The sequence below is a fragment of the Cyprinus carpio genome, chromosome A14 (assembly GCF_018340385.1).
Source record: "Cyprinus carpio isolate SPL01 chromosome A14, ASM1834038v1, whole genome shotgun sequence".
Taxonomy (NCBI): domain Eukaryota; kingdom Metazoa; phylum Chordata; class Actinopteri; order Cypriniformes; family Cyprinidae; genus Cyprinus; species Cyprinus carpio.
The window spans coordinates 15,051,201-15,073,231 of record NC_056585.1 but is presented as its reverse complement, the minus strand read 5'-3'; the positions used below and the strand labels follow the sequence as shown (position 1 = coordinate 15,073,231).

General features: G+C 39.8%; 1 pseudogene; it reads left to right on the top strand.

Annotated features, from left to right (window-relative positions):
• LOC109048771 overlaps positions 1 to 22,031 on the top strand; it is a 44,323-nt pseudogene that overhangs the window by 4,577 nt on the left and 17,715 nt on the right.

Below are 22,031 nucleotides of genomic sequence, written 5' to 3'. Positions count from 1 at the left end.
TTTACGGGTTTAGAACGATGTGGGGGTATGTGATTGATTGACAAAATTTTAATTTTGATGTGGAATAACCCTTTAATTTACACCAAAATAGTAGTTTGTTTGTTTTCATTTTACATGCTTATCTTGTAATTTGTTCTAAATGCAAAATTAATGCAATATTGAGCTGTGTAAGGGGCAGTTTGTACCAAATTAGTTTTTGCATTTAGGAAGCTAGACAGAGTACAATGAAATTGAACAAAACACCTTTTAAAAACTTTCTTTAACTCAATACTGTTCATACCATTTCAACATTGACTCCATCTGCCTCCAATCTTTTGAAGTGATTACCGCACTATTTGAACATTACATGACCTCAAAAACCAAAGCAAGATGGAAGAGAAATGGATCATGTTAATATGATAGATGCATTGAGTCACACAACTTTGACACAACTTTGAAGGCATACCGTAAAATTAAGAAGAAAAAATAGGCCTGTTCCATGTGATGTCAAGTAATGTATTGAAGCACTGAACTCGTTACGGGAGTCATGCAAACAGAGCTATATATAATCTATATATAAAGACTGTGAAAAATTACCCCCCCCCCCCCACCCCCCCCGAATCTAGCACACATCCACATGTGAAGATCCATATGTGTGATAAAAATCATAATCTACCTGAACAGGAAATGAGAGTCAACTCACAATGAACGTTTGTTCCTCATCCTGAATCTGCTTGACATTTTAGCTGCAAATGAGCCCTGCAGAAGTCGTTAACGAAGTTGTTTTGTCAGTTCCTCATTTTTAGCTTTAGCAGCAGAGAGTGCATCCATTCTGCTGCGTACTGTATGTGCTAGGCACCTTGTATAAGAACAAACTCAGCCCTTGTTTGACCCAGCAGTGCCACAGAGGGGTGAAATACCAGCTGCACTGATGGGATGTTACTGCAAGAAAGAACAGCATCAGGAAGAGGATGGGTACTTGAAATGAATGAAATTTTGCAGAGCTCCAAGCTATTGATTGACATTTTGATTGTTGCAGGTCAAACTAGTTAGTGTTAGACTTCCTTAAATCAGTGATGCTATTAAAATGCCTTTGTTGTAACACTCTTATTAGCTTGTGGCACAAAAATTTAAAACTGGTCTATTTACTATAGGAAATGCATTGGACAGAAAGTACATAAAAAAATTGTGATTATAGTAATGGATAATTAAATAATTTTTGGAAAACAGTTCTTTAATGTAATTATTTATTCACTTTTGTTTATTTATTAAGATATTCCAGCAGTAATTAGCCAAAAACTTAGCATAGAATGCCATCATGAGCTTATACAAGTCTGCTGTTAACTGCTTTGCTCTTGGGCTTCCTGGTAATGGTCAAGGATCTCTACCCGCAGGGACAGAATCGGCAGCCTTCCGGTTGCAATCTTCCAGAGTGGCCAGTAGATTGCTTGTGCATCATAGTGTCTATATTAACAAAGGTGGGCTTCAGATTCTCCCCTGACCATTGGAGACAACGTACTGTGGAATCTAATTGGATGCATTTTAGCCGCTAAACACTATTGCACATACTGAAGTGCTCCTTGTTCAAACTGTTGGCATTTATATGTGTTTTCAATGCTTGACTAGTGTGTTTGCTAATGGCACCCTGCTGCTCAAGAGATTCCCAGTATGGTGCTTAAGGAAAGAGAGTGAGCGGAAGAGCGTTGGCTGTGGTACTCCCTGTAGTCAGTGGGGCGTTTTCTGTGACTGCGCTGAGCTCTGTTCACATTAACACTCCACTTGTGTTCTGGATTTCCCATTCCTGGCACAGCCAATTCTCGCACATTACGATAAAGTAGAGTAACTCCAAACAGTCCCACTAAACAAATATGAGTGAAACTCCTTGGTAACATTTAATTAAAATGACTCTCAACCTTAAATAATGAAGCTTCTCAGCAACGTGCCGTGCCTACTTCACTGTATGGAGGTGCATGCGCAGCCAAAGTGAGGCAGCGGAACCCTAAAATCGAATTAGTTGCCTCAAAAAACTGGCCACAGCAAATAGATGCAAATAACGTCTGTTTTGCAGAGAATGTTTGGCCAATCGTGAGTAAGGAGGGAGATTTGTGGGTCAAAATGACAATTTACTCTATAACATTATAAACAGCAGCAACAGGCAGCGAGTTTGCTTGCCTCAGCACTCTGGATTTCAGCAGCTTGTGGAGTTTCTGAAAGTGTCAGGAATATTTGCGCCTCTCACTTTCCCGAGGTAACAGCCGCCTGGCAGAACGGTGATTTAATCATCTCTAGGAACCACTCCCTGATGCTGTCAGCCATCATCCTGTGAATTATATGAAATATATTCCCTATGTGGGGAGACGACCAGACCTCAATTTCAGGCTTTTGTTTTGACTTAATCCTCTGGGGCGCTTTTTTCCTGCCATATTATTTTACCATTTTATCAAATAATCAGATCAACAGCTGTCAGCAGGTGTGTGTTAAATTAAAACTGTTTGTTTGAGGGATGGAAAACTGTTAATTTTTCATATGATAAAAAGCTGAATTATTTTCTGTTGTAGGTAGCTAACCTTGCATGCTCCATCTCAAACAATGAGGAGGGAGTAAAGTTGGTACGGATGGCCGCTTCCCAACTGGAAACACTTTGCCCTCAGGTACGCAGCATTTCACAGATGCCCCTGCAGTACTGTATGTCCACTCCACCCTCACTCCACTGTGGCTTTGACTGCATTTTAATCTGAGCTCCAATGACTATTCCTTCATCCTGGGGCTTTAAACTTGTGTCTTTCCATCTGAATAAACATGGTTTAATCTCAGACATAATCTGAAACAATTGTAAATGTGTTTTGGTGAGTGTTGTTGCGGGGAGGAAATGGGCTCAGATAATCAATCCACATATGTGTAGAAGTGATTTTTAGTTCCTGTACATCTTAAAAGCGGATTAATGGGTTGTTTGTGGTAATTGCAGGTGATTAATGCAGCCTTGGCCCTGGCTGCTAAGCCTAACAGCAAAGTGGCCCAGGATAACATGGATTTGTTTAAGGACCAGTGGGAGAAACAGGTGCGAGTGCTTACTGACGCAGTGGATGACATCACTTCCATTGATGACTTCCTCAGCGTGTCTGGTAAGCCCACGTTACAAAGTGTAGAGCTGGATCTTGGCTTTGAAATAGTGTTAATGAGATATTTCACCTGCAAATGAAAACCTTGCTTATTTACTCTACCCTGTGACTGACTGACTGACTTTCATTCTTTCAGTCTTTCTTTTTTTCTTTTTTTGTTGGTGCTTTTTTTCATGCTGCTCTTTTACCAACAAGTACCATAAAATGTGAGGGGGAAAATACGAAGCAAAATTTAAATTATTCACTGAAATCTTTTTATCTGGTAGTTCTCATATCTCTGTAGCCCTTTCACATACACCATGGTTCAAAAGTTTGTGGTCAAAAAGTCTGTTTTGTTCACAAAGGCTGTGTTTATTTGACCGAAAACAGTAAAATAGTGAAATAATTTAACTGTTGTGTATTTTAATATATTTTAAATTGTAATTTGCCGCTGTGATGGCGAAGTTGAGTTTTTAGCAGCCTTTACTTCAGTCTTCAGTGTCACAATCTTTCAGAAATAATTTATGCCGATTTGGTCCTCAAGAAACATTTTGTTTTTGTTATCAGTGTTAAAAACAGCTGTGCATGCTTAATTTTGTGGAAACAATGTATTTTTCCACAATTTTTTTAATGAATGGAAAGTTCAAAAGAACAGCATTTATTTGCATTAGAGATCTTTTTGTTACATTATACATCTCTTTTACTGTCACTTTTGATCTATTAATTAGGAGTATTAATTTCTTTAAAAAAAATCTTGGTACACAGTTGCTTTAAGTATCTGAACCATATTGTCTGTTTCATACATTTCATTTGTAAGTGTTTTAAACCCTTCTGACAAAGTATTCTTCAGTAATAGCACAGTCTCACCAGATGTCATAAAGAACAAGCTTTTTAAATAGTGAAGTATGATATCAATCTAATTATAGGCTGCTTGGCTCCTGTCTGTTTGTAACGGACCCATAATAGCTTAATGTAGAAGAGGTGAAAAACCTTTACACCTACACCTCTATCAGCAAACTGATGACACGGGTCACTTCCGATCATAGGCCGTTTATTGGTCGCGTTTAAAGAAGTTCATTAGCTTCTCAGGAGGAGACAAAAAACATTCTCACCTGTGGAACTGACATTCTGTCACGAGTGTTTTAAAAGACTTACCATCCTCATGTCAGACATGGCCTTTAAAGGGATACTCCATCCCAAAATGAAAATTTTGACCCAGTCTCACGGCAGTTCGTGTCATCCCAAACCCATAAAAGCTTTGATCATCTTCGGAACACAATTTAAGATTTTTTTGGATGTTAACCCAGGAGGCTTGAGACTGTCCCATAAAACTGCCAAGTAAATAACAGTGTCAAGGTTCAGTAAAGTTTGAAAAGCATCATCAGAATAGTCCGTCTGCCATCAGTGATTCAACCATAACGTTATGAAGCGCGCGAGAATACTTTTTGTACACTAAGAAAAACAAAAAATAACGACTTTATTCAACAATTCCTCTCCTCTTTGTCTCTCCAAATCAGCATAGCGCCATTTTGACAAATCTGACTAGTACGCAGATGGAGGAATTGTTAAAGAAAGTTTATTTTTGGTTTTCTTTCGTGTACAAAAAAGTAAGCTGCAGGCTGACTGACTGTCTTCACTTTCTCTCAAGGACAGATTACAGTTTACCATGTTGATTTACATTTTCCAGACACCCATTGCTAAACTTTACTTAGTATTAGTGTATTTAATCATTTTTTTTTTTTTCTTTCTTTTTTTTTTCATCCACCCTTGTGGTTCAGGGAGTCAGGGACAGTGTAAATACAGCATGAAGGATGAGGATTTCCTGTCTTCATGCTTTGCATTGTGGTTAGAGCTCTGTACATTCTCCAGTGTTGTTTCTTTAGTTGTTTTAAATATCGTCTTCTCTTGTGCATTTTTCTTTCTTTTTGCTTTAGAAAATCACATCCTGGAGGATGTTAACAGTGTGTCACGCCCTGCAAGAGAAGGATTCGTCGATGGGGCCTGGATCGCAACGCTGGAGCCCATTCGAGGTAGAGCTGCCCGTGTGGTCCATGTGGTCAACACTGAGATGGACAACTATGAGGCCTGGGGGTCTACACAGAGAAGGTTCTGGAAGGGCCAACTAAGCACCGTAAGCTTCTACTAATACAGGCGTAAACCAGTACACTAAGAAAACAAAATAACGGACTTTATCAACAATTATTCTCCTCTGTCTCTCCAAAAATTCAGCATAGCGCCAATTTGTTTTTTTTTTTTTTGACAAATCTGACTAGTACGCAGATGGAGGAATTGTTAAAGAAAGTTATTTTTTGTTTTTCGTGTGTACAAAAAGTAAGCTGCAGGACTGACTTGAATGTCTTCACTTTCTCTCAAGGACAGATTACAGTTTACCATGTTTTGATTTTACATTTTCCAGGACACCCATTGCTAAACTGTCTTAGTGTATTAATCATTTTTTTTTCTTTCTTTTTTTTTCATCCACCTTGTGGGTCAGGGAGTCAGGGACAGTGTAAATACAGCATGAAGGATGAGGATTTCCTGTCTTCATGCTTTGCATTGTGGTTAGAAGCTCTGTACATTCTCCAGTGTTGTTTTCTTTAGTTGTTTTAAATATCGTCTTCTCTTGTGCATTTTTCTTTCTTTTTGCTTTAGAAAATCACATTGGAGGATGTTAAACAAGTGTGTCATCGCCCTGCAAGAGAAGGATGTCGATGGCCTGGATCGCACCGATGGAGCCATTCGAGGTAGAGCTGCCCGTGTGGGTCCATGTGGTCACATCTGAGATGGACAACTACCTGGGGTCTACCACAGAGAAGGTTCTGGAAGCCACTAAGCTTCTCACTAATACAGGTATAAACCAGAACACTATAGACCTGCATTTATTTATGTTTTGCCATAAAAGTCTGTAGGCTACAGCCAATTTTTGTATTTAAGTAAAATAAGCCAAAATCTGTGTTTTTGTAATATCGGTTTTAGTTTAGGCATTAGTGTTTTTACAATGTGTAACATATTAACATACATGTAAGACATTATACATATAACACGTATACATTTAATAATAAGAAACTGTAATTGTGTTATGATTTGATGTGTTATTTGGCTGCAATAATATAATGTTCATTTAACCTTGTCTAACAGCTGCTTATCTAAACATGCGTTATCCAATCTTAACTAGTCAGAACTGTCCATTTAGATTATTTTTGTGATGGCACTTGTGTATGTGTGATTAATTTCTATTTAAAATCCATTGTTCTTGTTTAATATCTGAAAATGCTGCACAGGCATCCAAAAATAGCACTGCTGCCATCTGGGCCAGAATTTCCGTGAGTGGGTTTGAAGGGTGTTGGTACAAGAGTGCTGACTTTAAAATAAAAGTAACTTTGTCTACTTCCTCACAAGGTTGCAAAGCATAGCCATGCCTTTGATGGCCAAAAATGCTGTCTAGATAGGCAGCTTACTAAGATTTGAGAAGCTGCCCGTGACCAGTTTCTGCACTCTAGCTTTATTAGGAAGATAAAACATAATATTACTATATATTATTTATTTATTTATTTTTTTGGTAGATAAAACATAACATTACTTTCATGTGTGGCTACATAATAGCCTTCGGATGCCTTCAGAAACCTTTTTAAGACTAAAATCACAGAGATGGTTAATTTCTCTAGGACACAGCATAAGATTTTCCTGTTTATTTGTGGACTTTTCTCTTGGGAAATGCTGTCATATTTAGTGTACTCTGTTCAGCTTTGCGCTAAATCAAATAGCTGGGCCATACTGGCAAAGAAAAGAATGTTATGACACTAATGATTGCTTTAATTACTGTTAAAACTCATGCCCCATAAGCCTCAAGGCTCACCGAAAACCTTTTGTTAATGCAAATTCCAAGTGTTCACTTTATTTCCAGTGAACATCTTTCTATTCAATCACTTCCTGCTACTGTACTCCCCAGTGCAGTACTAAATTGTGAATGAGAATGAGTATTAATGTAGATGTGTTCAGTGCCTATTGGGAGGGACTATAATTTTATGGCTGGGAGGTGGTGCATAGCTTGGTGGGCTGGCTTCAAGAAGTGTTTTGGGCAAACTGCTATAGATCATGCTGAATAAGGTGAATTAGTCAACCAAATTTCATGAAGGTTTGGTCTCAGATGGTCCAGTCTGAATACATATCCTTAGTGCTTGTTCAGCCCAAAATTTAGCATGAAATGCAGCAGAGATAAGCTAGGGGCAGGAACCATATTCTAGCCATGAAAGCTTGCAATCACTAGCCAGTCTGTTTGGTTTACTTCTAAAAAAAAAAAAAAAAAAAAAAAAAAAAAAAAAAACTTTTAATTTGGTTCTTTTCAGCACAAACACTCTAACTGTGGTCTCCAGGCTGGATGGTGGTTTATATATATGTGTTTGCACATACTCAATGTCATTAAAATATCCTCTGAGAAAAAAATTGGTAAATGGCTTCCACAAAAACACATAGGAAGAAAACCCTCAAAAGATCTCCGGTTCCCAAAGCCTTTGAATGCAGAGAGAGTTTGTGTGGCTTTGATGTCTTGCTGCCACCTGTCTTGTGATTGATTCGTTTAAGGGTGCCTCTGGATTAAGTGTACTCATCTGCCATTCTCGTAGTCAAGTAAAGCCTGATTAAAAGCTGCCTTGAGCGATCATTAAAATCCAGCAATACATCCACCACAAATTTCTCCGTTTACTCAGCTCTGTTTCAGGCGTTCCAAGTTATGTGGGGGGAAAGTGTCCATTCAATTCAAATCTAATTTGAATTATATATTTCTACAGGCACAATGTCTTGATTGAATTGCACTTCAGCTCACTCATTTTTGCTGAGTTAAAACGGAATTGTTTGCAGCAAAATGAATGTTTTTTTTTTCCTTTTAGTTTGCTGCTAAGTGTTTCTGACCTTGCTGTTTGTCCTTTCTGTGTTTGTGTGTGTTTACAGTGATGCCACGTTTCACTGAGCAGATAGAGGCAGCCGTGGAGGCTCTCAGCGCCAACCCAAGCCAGCCAGTGGACGAGAACGAGTTCATTGATGCCTCGCGTCTGGTATATGATGGCGTGAGGGACATCAGGAAGGCAGTGCTTATGATCAGGGTGAGCAGAAGCCTATAAAAACAAAAAATCTTTCAAATATTAAAAGATTTACTTAAAAAAATTCTGATCCTCAGGTGAACTGTAATATTTTCTTTCTCACATGAAACACTAGTTAGATAGTATGCAAAAAACCATGTAAGCTGTTGTTTTCCATGCCACAGAAGGGGGCTAATTACTATTACAAAAAAAAAAAAAGCACAACAAAATATTATGACTGAATTATTGTTTGGAAAAGGTCAGCTTCTCTTGTATTTCACAGAAGAATGAGTTAAATTTTGAAATGATATGATTGTGAGTAAATTCCTGTTTTTTGATTTTATTTCATCTTTTTTTTAAATAGCAGTTAAAGGGTTTTTTATTACTTTCACTATGCCACCCACACAGGTTTCCAGCGCACTCTGAATTTTATGACCTTCCATGTGCACTATTTTTTCCCCTCATAAGAGCTTGTAATATTGAGGTGAACTCCAATTAGGCACATCAAAACTTGTTCGGAATTAGAGGGAAGAAAGAAGAGGGCAGGGTTTAATTAGTGGTTTGCTCTGAGGATTTATATATAATTCAGAATAATACAGCACTTAAGACTGATGTGTGTATATGATGGAAAAAAAAAAAAAACCTGAAAAGCCAGGTGTGCATATATGTGCTGCCTTATTAGAAAGGTAATAGTAATAGTAATTTGTTTTGGGCAAGTGATAACCTAATTGAACAGATTTCCCTCTCCATGTGCACTATTACTGGAGCTGTAGTCTCAGGGTTAATGGTCTTTCCCTGAGCTGAACTGTAACATTGGACAGATGGTTGCTAGCTTGCAGTGAAGCGTTAGCTAACAGTCTGACAATGAGCAGACAACAGTCCACTCCTGCCGTGTGGGGAAACGTATAAACCCTCAACACCACTTCGCTGGAACAACTAGGTTAAAGGCATTAATTGAGGCAAATATCATCTTTCGTAGTTCCAGACTAACGAGTTTTCAATTAATTGCGAAGATAATGTACACTGAATTTGAATAATTGGCTCATGAGGAAGTGTGTTGGAATGTATTAGCGCCTTTGGTTAAAGCAAAGAGTGCGGTCACACGACCCGGATAATGAAGCCGGAATAGCATTCAATTAAAAGGCCTCCGGAAATTGTGTGGCAACATACACGTGTTAGTATTATTTGCTATTGATAATTGGGATTGCATCATATTTTTTTTTGACTGCCTTTGTACATGCATACATTGTTTGAATACATCCACCAACCCTCTCTTTTCAAGCGTCAAGTAACGAGACGATTCACATGGACTTGTTTGATGCAGATGAAACTTTCTGACTTGTACTGAAATGTTCATTAATAACAGAGGGTTTTAAATTGGAATGAACACAAAATTAGATGGGGGGGGGGGTCCATTACACTGTATTTGCATTATAATACGTAATTGATTTTTTTTAGAAAAGGGAATTTAATTAGCATTTTCCCCTTTATTTCCAAATCCTAGGAGAACTGTAGTGCCTCGTTCATTTTCCACTTCAGACATCCTTCTCTAGTTATCCAGATTGATTCAATGTATAAAACAAAAGGCCCTCTGGCAGGCAGGATTTACTTGTTTGTTTGTTGGTTTAACATTAGTGTCGAACATGTCCCCAAAGTTGAACTGCTTCATGCGTTTGAGTCAAAAAGGAGAGGTGTGATCTTTATCTTGTTTTGTTCCTTTCTAACTGTATAGTATTTTTTAACGCTTCAGGGCCCTTGTTCTGAGACGACTCATCCAAAACCGATAAGAAAGCCACCCCAAAGGTCTGGTGATCGCAGGGGTTTGTTAGAGAGCACAGTTTTTAATACACCCTGCAGACATTGAGATAGCAAGAAAGAAAAATTCATACATTAATGTTTAACTTTCAAGTTGATTCCCACAACACGCACGACATGTCAAACTCATACTTTTAGACAGAGCTTGAGCGCTAGCCAATCAGCCACCACTTGTGCCCCGGTGGGCATCAAACCTCTCCACCACACAGGAAATCCTCGATCGGAAGAGACAAGTGTGCGACTTACGCTACTTAAGATGGACAGAGTCTTTAACCTCGGTAAGTACTGCACTCGTAGTCCTCGCCGGCCGGCCGTCACCTAATATTTGACAGGCAGGCAGCCCTCGACTCCTCTGTTGAGGGGATGTTACTGGTACTAATGGCCCTTCCGTAGCACAGATCCTCATAGCTGCTGAGTGGTTACTGTAGCTTGCAAAAGTACCTCACCTTACCTACACTGCTTCAGGCATCTCAGGCTGTTTATTCAAATGCCTGCTCACTACTGCCCTAGTTTATAGATGTGATGCATTCTCTTGAATGGCTAGGTAGATATTTTTGAGCTGTCTGCAGTTCCTATCACAAGGTAGATCTACACTAGAGTATTACTAGATTTATTGGAAATAGAAATGTTTTAATTCTTACTAAAAAATAAGTATTGACATCAAACTTTTAAATGATAGTGTGTCTGTTTGTCTGTCCTTCTCTTGTCCATCTGTCATTCACCGTCCTAAAGTCTTACAGTGAATGAATTTGAATTGGTTTTTATTTTACTTCTCTGGATTTTAATTCAGGAATAAGAATTTAGAAGGCATTTTCACAACCCTGTTAGTAACGAGTAGTCATTTTAAATTTTAGCACTGTTACCTTAAAATTCATTTTATTCTCCAGTTTGATTCTCTATTTACAGCAAAACGTGTTTATGGAATGAGCCTGGGCACTTCTTAACCGTCGTCTACACTTTGACTGAATTTGTTTGGTTTGGCTCTGAACCGGAAACAAATGAAATTTTGACAGGAAACAGAAACCAAAACTAAATCAAATTTTATAGTTTCAAAGGGAATCAAAAATTTGAAATAGCCATCAACCAGTTACTAACATTGTTTTATCTTTCGATTTAATATTTGAAATTAGAGCTTATCCAAGGATAGTGTAAGATGGATTCGATCGATCACGCACACCTGCAGCACTTGTGAACGGAGAAAGAAAACAGAATAAACTATAGGCTTACATAAAAAGGAATAGCATACTGTATATTGGCCTACACAAAATGTATTTCACTTAAATCATTGACATTTACAAAACGAAAGAAAAAACGTGCTGAGTTTCGGTTTATTGTGATGCGATCCAAAGTTCACGGAAAAGAAAACGGGACAGCAGAAAATAGTTTTCTTTATTTTGCGAAAGCTTTACAGTTTTTTTTTATTTTATTTTACAGTTTTATTTTGCAAATCTTGAGAGTTTAGAATGTTGTTTTGCTTCTATCTGTATAACCAATTAAGCATTATGATATCGTGCCGACGCCTCACGCGCACACAACATATTTTGCAACATTGTAGCCTTTCAAAATAGTTAAAGAAACATAAAAAGTTGCACTGCTCCATTGTACAATCTGTTGCATCTGTAGCCTAATAATAAAAAAAATGCGTCGTGAACCTATGCGACTTTTTTTTTTTCCTCTCAAAAGCAATTTTATTTGAGTAGCTTTTTTTTTTTTAACAATGCAGCAAACATTTGTAAATATCTTAAAAAATTATTTAATGTCTTTAAAGCATTAACAGATTTTTTTCTTGTTTAGTAGCCCATAATTTGGCCAAAATCTAGAAAAGATGATGCTGTTTTGGCTGTGACTAAGCACAGTATGTTAAGATACCAGATCTCTTCTGTTTTTTTTTTTTTTTTTTTTTTTTTTTTTCGTTTTTTTTTAGTAGAAAATGCTGTACTTTTATTATTATTATTATTATTATTATTAGGCTGCTGTTGTTGTTGTTGTTGTTATTATTACTACTATTATTATTATAGGCAAAGAAAAAGTTAAAAAATAACGTTATTAACCAGTATTTTTTCTAGGCAAACCGGTTTCGGAACAATAATAATACAAAGGAACGCAGGAACAGAAACGTTAAAATCGATTCTGCTCTGAGTGAACCGATTAGATTTTTTTTGTTTTTGTTTTCAAACCCTGGCAGGTAGAGTTTTGGAATTCTTGAGGGGTCTATTATTGGAGCAGCTGCATCTTGAACCAGTCAGAATCTCCTCATAAATGGATTGTACAGACAGTCAGATAAGCACGGCTTGCAGCAGTGGTGAAATAATACATCCGTATCTTCTCACATCTCGTCCTTTCTCCTATCAAGCTGAAATGCATTTTCTTGTCAGTGAGGGTTCTTCCCCCCTCACCCCTCCCCATTCTCCACCATTTCCCTCTGCAAACAGGTCCCTCTGCTCGCAAGTGCATGCTAATAGAGCAGCATAGTTATAAGAGGCATGTTTGGCATTCAGTGCAGGGATTAGAGCAAGAGAGTTAGTTTAGTTCAGTACAGGGAAAACGTGATGTACCCACTGCACTGGTGTGCCAGATCATTCTGTCTCTCTTTACAGCAGGCAAGTAAAGATGTTTTACTGTTTAACCTTCCACCATTACATTTTCACTCTAAAAATGAATAGGTGTGTGTGTGTGTGTATGTATGTATGTGTGTATGCGTTTTGCATAGAGTGCTTTCTAAAGAAAGTGTCACTCTTACCGATGCTCATACTTTGGGGTTACTTAAGTCCAAGTGATAAGCATCATCTCCATCACTTTTTGTTGCATAGAAGGATGTACCCAGACCTATCCAGGGAGTGAAATATTATTAGACAAGGACCTAGCAACAGCATAGCAACATATGCTTGGATCACTTACGCAACCTCACTTAAGCAATCATCCACAACTTGCTAGTATTGAGTAGCATCACCGCTATTATTTAGAAAATGTAACATTTAGTTTATTTTTGTGTATTTTACCATTTTATTTACCAAAAAAAAAACGAGGTATTAGAGAAATAATGTGGAGCACCATGGCTAAATATATCAGAGCACATGCATTACCCAGTAGACCATAATGGGCAGCATTTCTTAATTTTACATATGCATTTAAAATTTCTACTTTCCCATGGAAAACTACTGTTGATAAAGGCCCCAATATACTTTAATATAGAATGAAGTGGTGTGATGTCATTTCAAACAAAATCAGGCCAAAACAAATTCAGAGGAGTGGAGTTCATTCTGGTAGTTTGAAACTGCTTACCTAAGCGATGGACTAGAAGAATAGCAAAGTGCGCAGCACATATTTACTTACTAAATGGCCTTCCAGTAGTGTGAATGGCATCAGGATTTTGGTTAAGAGTTTACCACTGCAAAGGTATTTCGTACTCCTTTTAACTCAATGAAATAGAACTATATATATATTGGGGCCTGAAGCTTTTGCTGTTCATAAGTTACTTGAGTTGTTGAAAGAGCTTGCTAATGCTTTTCTGTATCTATCCCCACCCCTACGCTTTTCTTCTCCCCCACAGACCCCAGAGGAACTGGACGACTCGGACTTTGAGACAGAAGACTTTGATAATCGTAGCAGGACCAGTGTGCAGACGGAAGATGATCAGCTCATCGCCGGACAGAGCGCTCGGGTGAGAGTTGGGGCTTTTGTAGTTCACATCAGAGCTTTGGTTTCATGGCTTACCAGTTTATGGAGCCAATTAGGGAATGTTGAAAGGTGTCAAAATCAATCCTAAAATTACAAGAGAATTAGATTCCTTTGTAGATGCTTATATGGAATCTGTCCAGGGACATAGTAATTTCCATCTTATTCAGTGTTTCTATAATAAAACTTTAGCGCAGTCTATTTAAAGAGTTGAAGACAGTGCTGGGAAATGCTAAACGCTCTATTCACAGATCAGAATTGCAGCATCACGGCCAAATCCACCTTTGCTTCACTGTTTAGCTCCAATAGCACAGGAACTCTGAATCAGTGTTTTTAAGATTCTGTACTGATTTCATGTCAGTCGCACTCCTGATGTAGCCACCAGCGAAACAGACATCAAACCTCGCTCCCTCTCTACCTCCATTCCTCCTCTCTCTCTCCCACCCCCTCCCTTCACATCCTCCTCTGTTGCCTTGGTAATGCTTATGAAAATTCATCCCTACATAGCTGGAAGGAACAGTGAATAAATAAATATAAATATATATATATATATATATATATATATATATATATATATATATATATATATATATATATATATATATATATTATATATTATATATTATATGTGTGTGTATATATGTAGCTATATATATTAAATTATTTTATTACTTTGAACATATTCTCTATGCTACAGCTGTGGTGAAGGCAGACACTGCAGATGATTGGCATCCTGTTTTCCTTTTTAAAATCAGTGTTGTGAGTGAGGTAAAGGGAACCAAGTTCTGTTTGGGGATCTTGTTAGTAAGAGTGCTGGCTTTTTCTGTGAGCACTGCTTCTGAGTTCCTGATAATTTGTGTGACAGCACTAATGGAAAGCAGTATGTGGCCCAAATTATTATGATTTTTTTTTTATGAATGCATTTTAAAAATTAGCATTTTCTTTTTTTGTCAGTAAGAATTGTTCCTGGTCGTGTAAGGCTGTCATCTATTCATATTTACATCCGTTGTGCCCATCGCATATTCTTTGTTGCCCATGCTCGCACGAATATAATTACAGATCTCTCACCCTCCTTTTTCATGGTAATGTGGGCATGTTGATGAAAACTAAAAACATTACGAAAAAAATATTTCGTACGAATAAAAAATAATATCTGTAATCATCTAGGGGATGGCATGAGACCTTAAGAGCTCAAGACTTGAACAGAAAGCTCTTGTTAAAGATAAAAGCACTGCAGAAGACTTACGTTTTCCATTGAAACTTGTTGATGGGGAAGCGAGTAGTATTTTTGTTAGAGAGCTGTAGAAAACGGGGCAGTGGAGGTTTTGCTTGAGTTAGAATGTGATTATATAAGTCTGTTATCACTGTCCAGCCTCCTGTCCCACCCCCCCCCCCCCCCCCCCCCCCCCCCCCCCCCCAGAGGCTTTTGATTTAGTTCCCAGCTCCAGTGGGTATCCCAGTCACTCAGCTAATGCACTAATGTGTGCCGGTGCTCCAACTTCAAATAGAAAATTCAGTTTATGAGGCCAAAAAATTTCATTCTTGGTGAGAAATTGCAAGAAAGGTTTATCTCAATTAGTTTGTTTTTTTTTTTTTTCTTTCTTTTTTTTTGTTTTTTTTTTTTTTTTTTTTTTTTTTTTTTTTTTTTTTTCAGACTTTGAGCATGTCCTAACCAGGTGTGACAGAAAAATTGTAAAATATTATTACATAATAAAAAAACAGCATTTCTATTTTTATATTTTTTTAAAATGTAATTTTATTCCTATGATGCCAAAGCTGAATATTCAGAAGCAATTACTCCAGTCATTCAGAAATGATTGTAATATTCTGATTTGGTGCTCAAGAATGGTTCTTTTTAATGTTGAAATTCTTATTATTCGTATTAAAGTTGTGCTGCCCCAAAACATTTGAACAGAGAGAGAGAAAATAAATCTTTTTCTGTTGATCTTTGATGTGCTGACTGCAGTTTCACATATTCCACTGGCCTCCTCATTTGAGTTGTGTAGGGCTATTGAGGCTGCAGAAAGCATTGCTCAGCAAAGTTCTGAAAGGTTGTGAACCTTTTACAGAATTAGAGGAATGTTTCATAGCCCATACGCCACCAGCCAAAGCTGTAAAATCTCTCCTGCTCGCCCGGCCCGGACTGGTCATGCAAGAAATGAGAGAGAGAAAGAGACTGAGAGAAGGACAAAGGAAGGTGCAAGAGAGAAGCAAAGAAAGAAGCGGGAAAAGGGATAGAACTTCAATTTTCTTTTTCAATTGCAAATCCTGTCGTCTCTTTTCCTCATTAACAGTCATAGATTAGCATATCGTGAGCAGATTTATGTACGGTTTGTTATATATGAGCTTCTCTCTGGAATTGGCAGGCCATCATGGCTCAGCTACCCCAGGAGCAGAAGGCGAAGATTGCCGAGCAGGTCAAAAGTTTTCCAGGAGGAGAAGAGCAAGCTGGACGCCGAGGTATCCAAGTGGGATGACAGCGGAAATGACATCATCGTTTTGGCCAAGCAAATGTGCATGATTATGATGGAGATGACAGACTTCACCAGGTGAGTGTAAATCACTCTCTTCCCTGCTCAAATGCCTGTCAAAGACCACACAAACACACACATCTCTTTTAGACTCAACTCAATAGACCTCTTTGGCCATGCACTACTGCTCCGATTTCACTGCGTCCCGGCTCAGTGCTCCAGCTTTAGATTGGTTTGTATGGCAGTTTGCATTGGCAATGAAATGTGCACAAGCCTTTTTAGAGGGAAATCTTTTCCAATATTGAAAGAGAGACTGGTGAATTTTTTAACATAAATCGGCCATCAATTAGTATGGTCAAATATTAACTGATACAAGCACTCGGTTCTATCACGTGGAACCTTTTTCCCTTCTCAGTGGAAGCAAATGAGCTGTGGATTTATTTATTTTTTGGTGGGCTTTTTACTTGCCTCATTTGCCTGCTTCATTGTCATTCCATCATGCGTGATCCCAAAAGAAAGGGTTTGAAAGGGAAATAAATCTTTTAACCTCTTGATTTAATTTAAAAACAACAAAGGGCAGGAGCTGCTATTACAAGAAAAGGTCACCTGAATTCCTCCCCTGTATGCTGACAGAATCAAGGAAAGGGCCGTTTTAGGTGTGACAAAACATTCATAGGCCGCTCACCTGAGAGTGACTGCCATCTGCTCTCCCAGAGGACACTCTGTGTGTGTGTGTGTGTGTGTGTGTGTGTGTGTGTGTGAGAGAGAGAGAGAGACAGAGATAGAAAATGTCTTGGTCTATTGCTTCTCCCTGCTTATGCTAACCAGGACCCCTTTTTAAAGTGGATCATGCTGAGGACACCGTTTGCCAATATTGCACACATAGTAATGACTGTAGGATGGCTGTCACTCAGCCCTATCTCAAGAATAGGGGAAAAAAAGCTTTGTTTGCTGCTTCCTCCTGTTCAGGAACAAGTCTCCATTCCTCCCCAGTGCAGTGAACACTTGAATACTGATTTGTCAAATATTTGTCCACCAAAATTGAGATTTCTTAAAAAAAAAAAAAAAAAAAAAAAAAAAAAAAAAAAACACTTATGTGTACACTTACATTGCTATATATATTTAAACCTGCATAACACTTGTATTACTATTAATATATATAAAAAAATATATATACATGGGGAAAACACACACACGTCTGGTTTTGCTATCCTTGTGGGGACTCTCCATAGGCGTAATGGTTTTTATACCGTCTAAACAGTGTTTTCTATCCCCATACCCTAACCCTACCCCTAAACCTACCCCTCACAGAAAACGTTCTGTGTTTTTACATTTTAAAAAAAAAAACGAATTATTCTGATTTATAAGCTTGTTTCCCCATGGCGACCTCAATTTAACTGATAAACTGACTGTTTTCTATTGTGCTCTTGCATTATCAGCATGTTTTTCCTGGTTAACACTGTAAAGCTGCTTTGTCTCAATCTGTATTGTATAAAGCGCTATACAAATAAAGGCGACTTGACTTGTCTTAGGTCCCCACGGTGACACAAGTTCCCATGAGTCTGTGTGCATTCAGGTTTAAGTCCCCACCAGAAACAAGACCCCACACACATATTGGAACAAAACGGAATGGAGCTAAATGAACAGGTGTTTATATTTTAGTTCACAAAGGTTTCCTGTGCCACAACACACAGGCTTAACTAATCAAGTGTTATAATTCATTAAAATCATATATTTAAAATGTTCACCAACTGTTTTATTTTGTGCCCTAAACATGATGTCTGTTGGCTGTTTTGTGTTATAGGCTTGAAAAAGATATTATTTCTGTTGAAGGTGACACTCATACCTCTTGTTGAAGGCCCCCAGAAATCTGTCATTGTAAAAAGTAAAAGCAACAGGACTGCAGTACATCTGTCAGTGTGTTTGCACAGATTTGGTGGATTTGCATGAAAAATGGCAATTGGTGCTGATGTGTCACCTGCAGATTTGTGCTGAGTGAAGGTCTCGGCAAGTTAATACAGTCCACGCCCAAAATGATTGCCCCTCGACCTTGAATGGGTACACAGTCCCATGAAGGTTAATACTGTAAAGTAGGAATTGATTTCTGGAGACTTTATCCGGCCTCAATATCTGCAGAGAAGCGGCTTCCCACTGATTTTGCTCATGTGCCTTTCTGCTCATGAATAAAGCATGCGTCGCCGGGATTCGTGTCACATATTTTGGAGCCACCTGTCTGTGCATGCTGTGGTCCAGTGCTTGAGCAGTTATATTGACACACACAAAATTGCACTACCCCCATCTAGAACCAATATCAGTGGCTAATTTATGGGCATACACACACATGACAGTCACCTTGTAGTGGCCACACTCTCACCTAGGGCAGGTTACGTGTGGCCCACCACCAAAGTGACATCAAAATAACCCGTCCTTTGTGTTTCAGAATGATAGAAGTGTTGGTTGCTCTTTGTGGGGTGCATTTTCTTTTTGAGACAGTGCCTCTAGTGAATTCCTGCGACTGTTTTGATGGATGCAGTGCTGCCAGGAGGACCCTGTCTGAACGGTACAGAAAGACAGAGAGTAATAGGGAGGGGTGAGAGTAGAGGAAGAGCAAAAAAACACAAAATTCCATCTGTTGTGGGTTGGATTGTTCAGTTTAGCCTGAAGAGAGCAGCTTTGAATCCAGGTTGTGCCACTTGCCAACTGTGCCCCGCAGTCCCTTGTGGGCACACAGAACTGGCAAATGACTGGCTGGATCGTAACCGGGGAGCTGCGGGGGGTGGGCTGAGATGGGAAGCTGGGATGGATGAGGCAAGAACTATTAAATGAACTGAAGTGGCAGTGACCCCAGGAAGCTGACCACATATCACAGAAGTGGGTGGGAGCTGCTGCTAGCTCATGCCATCTGTCTGTCTATGCGTATCTCATTCATCCGTACCCCCCGTAAAGTCTTCAAGCTACTAGTGAATGGAAGCGTGTTGTAGAGGGATGTTCCTCCTTAATGAGATTAATCAATTGGAAGCAAATTTATCTCGTCTTGCCCAAAAAGCCCTGTTCACACTGCGCTGTGTTCCTGTGAGTGTGAGGCTGTAAAACAAGAGTCTGTTTTTTCATCAGCCTTGTCAGTGTGACCAGCCATTCTTATCTGTTGAATGTGTTGACATCTTGACATGTATCATCCATGCTCACACATATCCAATAGCAAGTCACATGAGACTGCACACAGAACCGTAACTGTGAATGAAACTGCTATGTTTTTCTCCCCCAGGGGGAAAGGACCACTCAAAAACACCTCTGATGTGATTAGTGCTGCAAAGAAGATTGCCGAAGCCGGATCAAGAATGGACAAGCTGGGCCGTGCTATTGCGGATCAAGTAAGTTGAACTCAAAAGTCTGTTTTAGAGGAAAAAAAACGTCATCCATGCACTTGTGTTTCATTTAAAGATCTTAATCCTTATGAAGCACTCCAGTGAAACGCAAGGGTGCATGATTTATCTCTCAGCCAACTCCTATCCCTGCCTTTTTCCCAGCACCTTATGAAAATTGCGACAGAGACCCTGATGCAAAAGACAGCACTATGGGTCCGTAAATCCAATCCCCATAGTCTGACACTTATTTTCCTGGAAAGCTGCTCTTATTCTTGAAGCTGAGTGACAATGACAGGTTCACAGGCTTCGTGAAAATAATATGGAACATTCCCAGTAAACATCAAACCAGTGTATGTGCTGCAAGGGTTCTTTCAGATTTTTCTTGTCTTCTCAATAGCGCTGTTGAATGAGATATTGTGAGCTCCAGAAGGGGGTTTTGCATGGAAGAATCATCACCCATCACTCATCCCTCCATGAAGGCCTCTCCTCTCAGTTTGTCATTTAATTAAAAGAGTGTGTCACGCTGTGCTAATATCACCATGCAGCATGCAGACTACCAGTTTGATGTGTCAGTAGCACTCGTAGTGTGTGTTTAAGAACTACGAGAACTACTTTCCACTTTGAACTACATTAAGCTAAAGGGTTAGCAGCAAGAACTTGTGAAGCTCGGGGTCATGCTAGATGTTAATTTCTTAAGTTCATGCATTTGCAAGCACGTTTTGCACATGCAGCACAGTGCAGCACCCAGGGAGGGAATGTAAAGATAGCCGTGCCTATCCTATTTGCTGCATGGTTATGGCTGTTAATTAGCCATGCCTGTGAACATCTGCAGTATACTTTCAAAAAGATTCCTTTAACATAAACTTATAATAATAATCAGCCTTCATGCAAACCGAAGCTTTGCACTTTTTGATATTTTATTTAGATTGCACTTTGATCCGATGTGAAGCAGCTCCATTTTTCAAGTAGGGATGGGCGATATCTTATCGTTTGCGATATACCGGTAAAAATTCTCCCCACGATAAAAATTAGTCTTCCCACGATAATAACGATAAAGTCTAGTTGATGACACATTTCTGTGTGCGGCTGTGTGGAGTGATGTGAAGGAATGCGGACGTGAAATTGAGCAGCTCCTCCTACAATCTGGAACAGGTTTGGATAACACTGTACAGTGCGACAAAAATCGGTCTGAGCCTTGAGTAAATGTACTACAGTAGCACGTGTGCAATACAGTTTTACATGTGTATTAGTCGTTTACAAACCTGTTGTCCAACAAAGATATTATTTATTGACGTGCTTTTTCTCCATATTAACTTCATAACAGGTTTCAAAATAACTTATTTTTGAGATCAGATGTGGTTTCGTATCACAGAATAAGGCAGAAATCATACTATTTTATAGCATTATATACAGTTATAAAGGCTATGTCGATTACCATTGCATTATAAATATACTTTATTCTTATGAAAATACCCAAGATTGCTTGAAGAACACAGACCATGTATTTTGTGCAATCGCGTGTTTATTGTCTTCAGGTTCCCTATCAAGGCGGTAACTCAACATTACGTCAGCTAAGACGTATATGGGAACTCCTCCCTTCTCCACTTTCGCTGAAATCTTATGGGCTAACGCCAGCTGGGGACAGCTGGCCAATTGACGCGAAGCATGCAAATACTGACACGTCACCGGCAGTATAAAATGCATGGGCGCGAAAATTACGTCAGAATCTCTTTCTTCACGCTAGAAGTCTTTTCTAAGTCATCGTAGAAGTTGCATTAGAGGACTACTCACCCGTTTTTTTCCTCTCCGCATCCGATGGCTGCTACATGCCAGATTTGCACGGGTCCCATTGACCCGCCCGACCTTCACCAGTTCTGTGTCACCTGCCTAGGCCTCGCCCACGCGGAGGCGGCACTCACGGACGACACGTGCGCCCACTGCGCCGAGCTGCCAGTGCGCGCCCTCAGAGCCAGGAGAGAAGTGGCTCGGGCAACAGCAGGGATGAGGTCCACTACCGCCAGCGAGCCTGCGGGTGGGCCCTCCCCCGCCCGAGGTCGAGTTCGACGACGTCAACTTCGCGGAAGTTAGCTTCCGCCCCCCCAACGCCGTCGCGAACTTCGTCGCCTTCGAAGAAGCTGGCGAGGAAGACGACTCCATGTCGCTCTCGGCGTCGGAAAAGGATTGGGGGTCTCAGTCGGACCGCCCCCGACCAAGAGGGCCCTGCAGACCTCCAGGAGGAGCTCGTCAGGGTCCTCAGCAAGGCCGTCACGGAGCTGGACCTCGCTTGGAACGCACCTGACGAGCCTGTGAAAAGTAAGCTGGACTCGTGGTTCCTCCAGTCGAGCCGCCGCCAGGCCGCACCGAGGAGAAGAACCCCGTTCTTCCCAGACGTGCACGAGCACGTGGTGAAGTCGTGGGCTGCACCCCAATCGGCGCGCACCCACTCTGCCACGCAGGCTATGTTTGCACACGTGGACGGGGCGGAAGCCCACGGGTATGTGCGCATGCCCCCCGTCGAGGAGACTGTTGCCGCGCACCTGTGCCCGTCTTCCT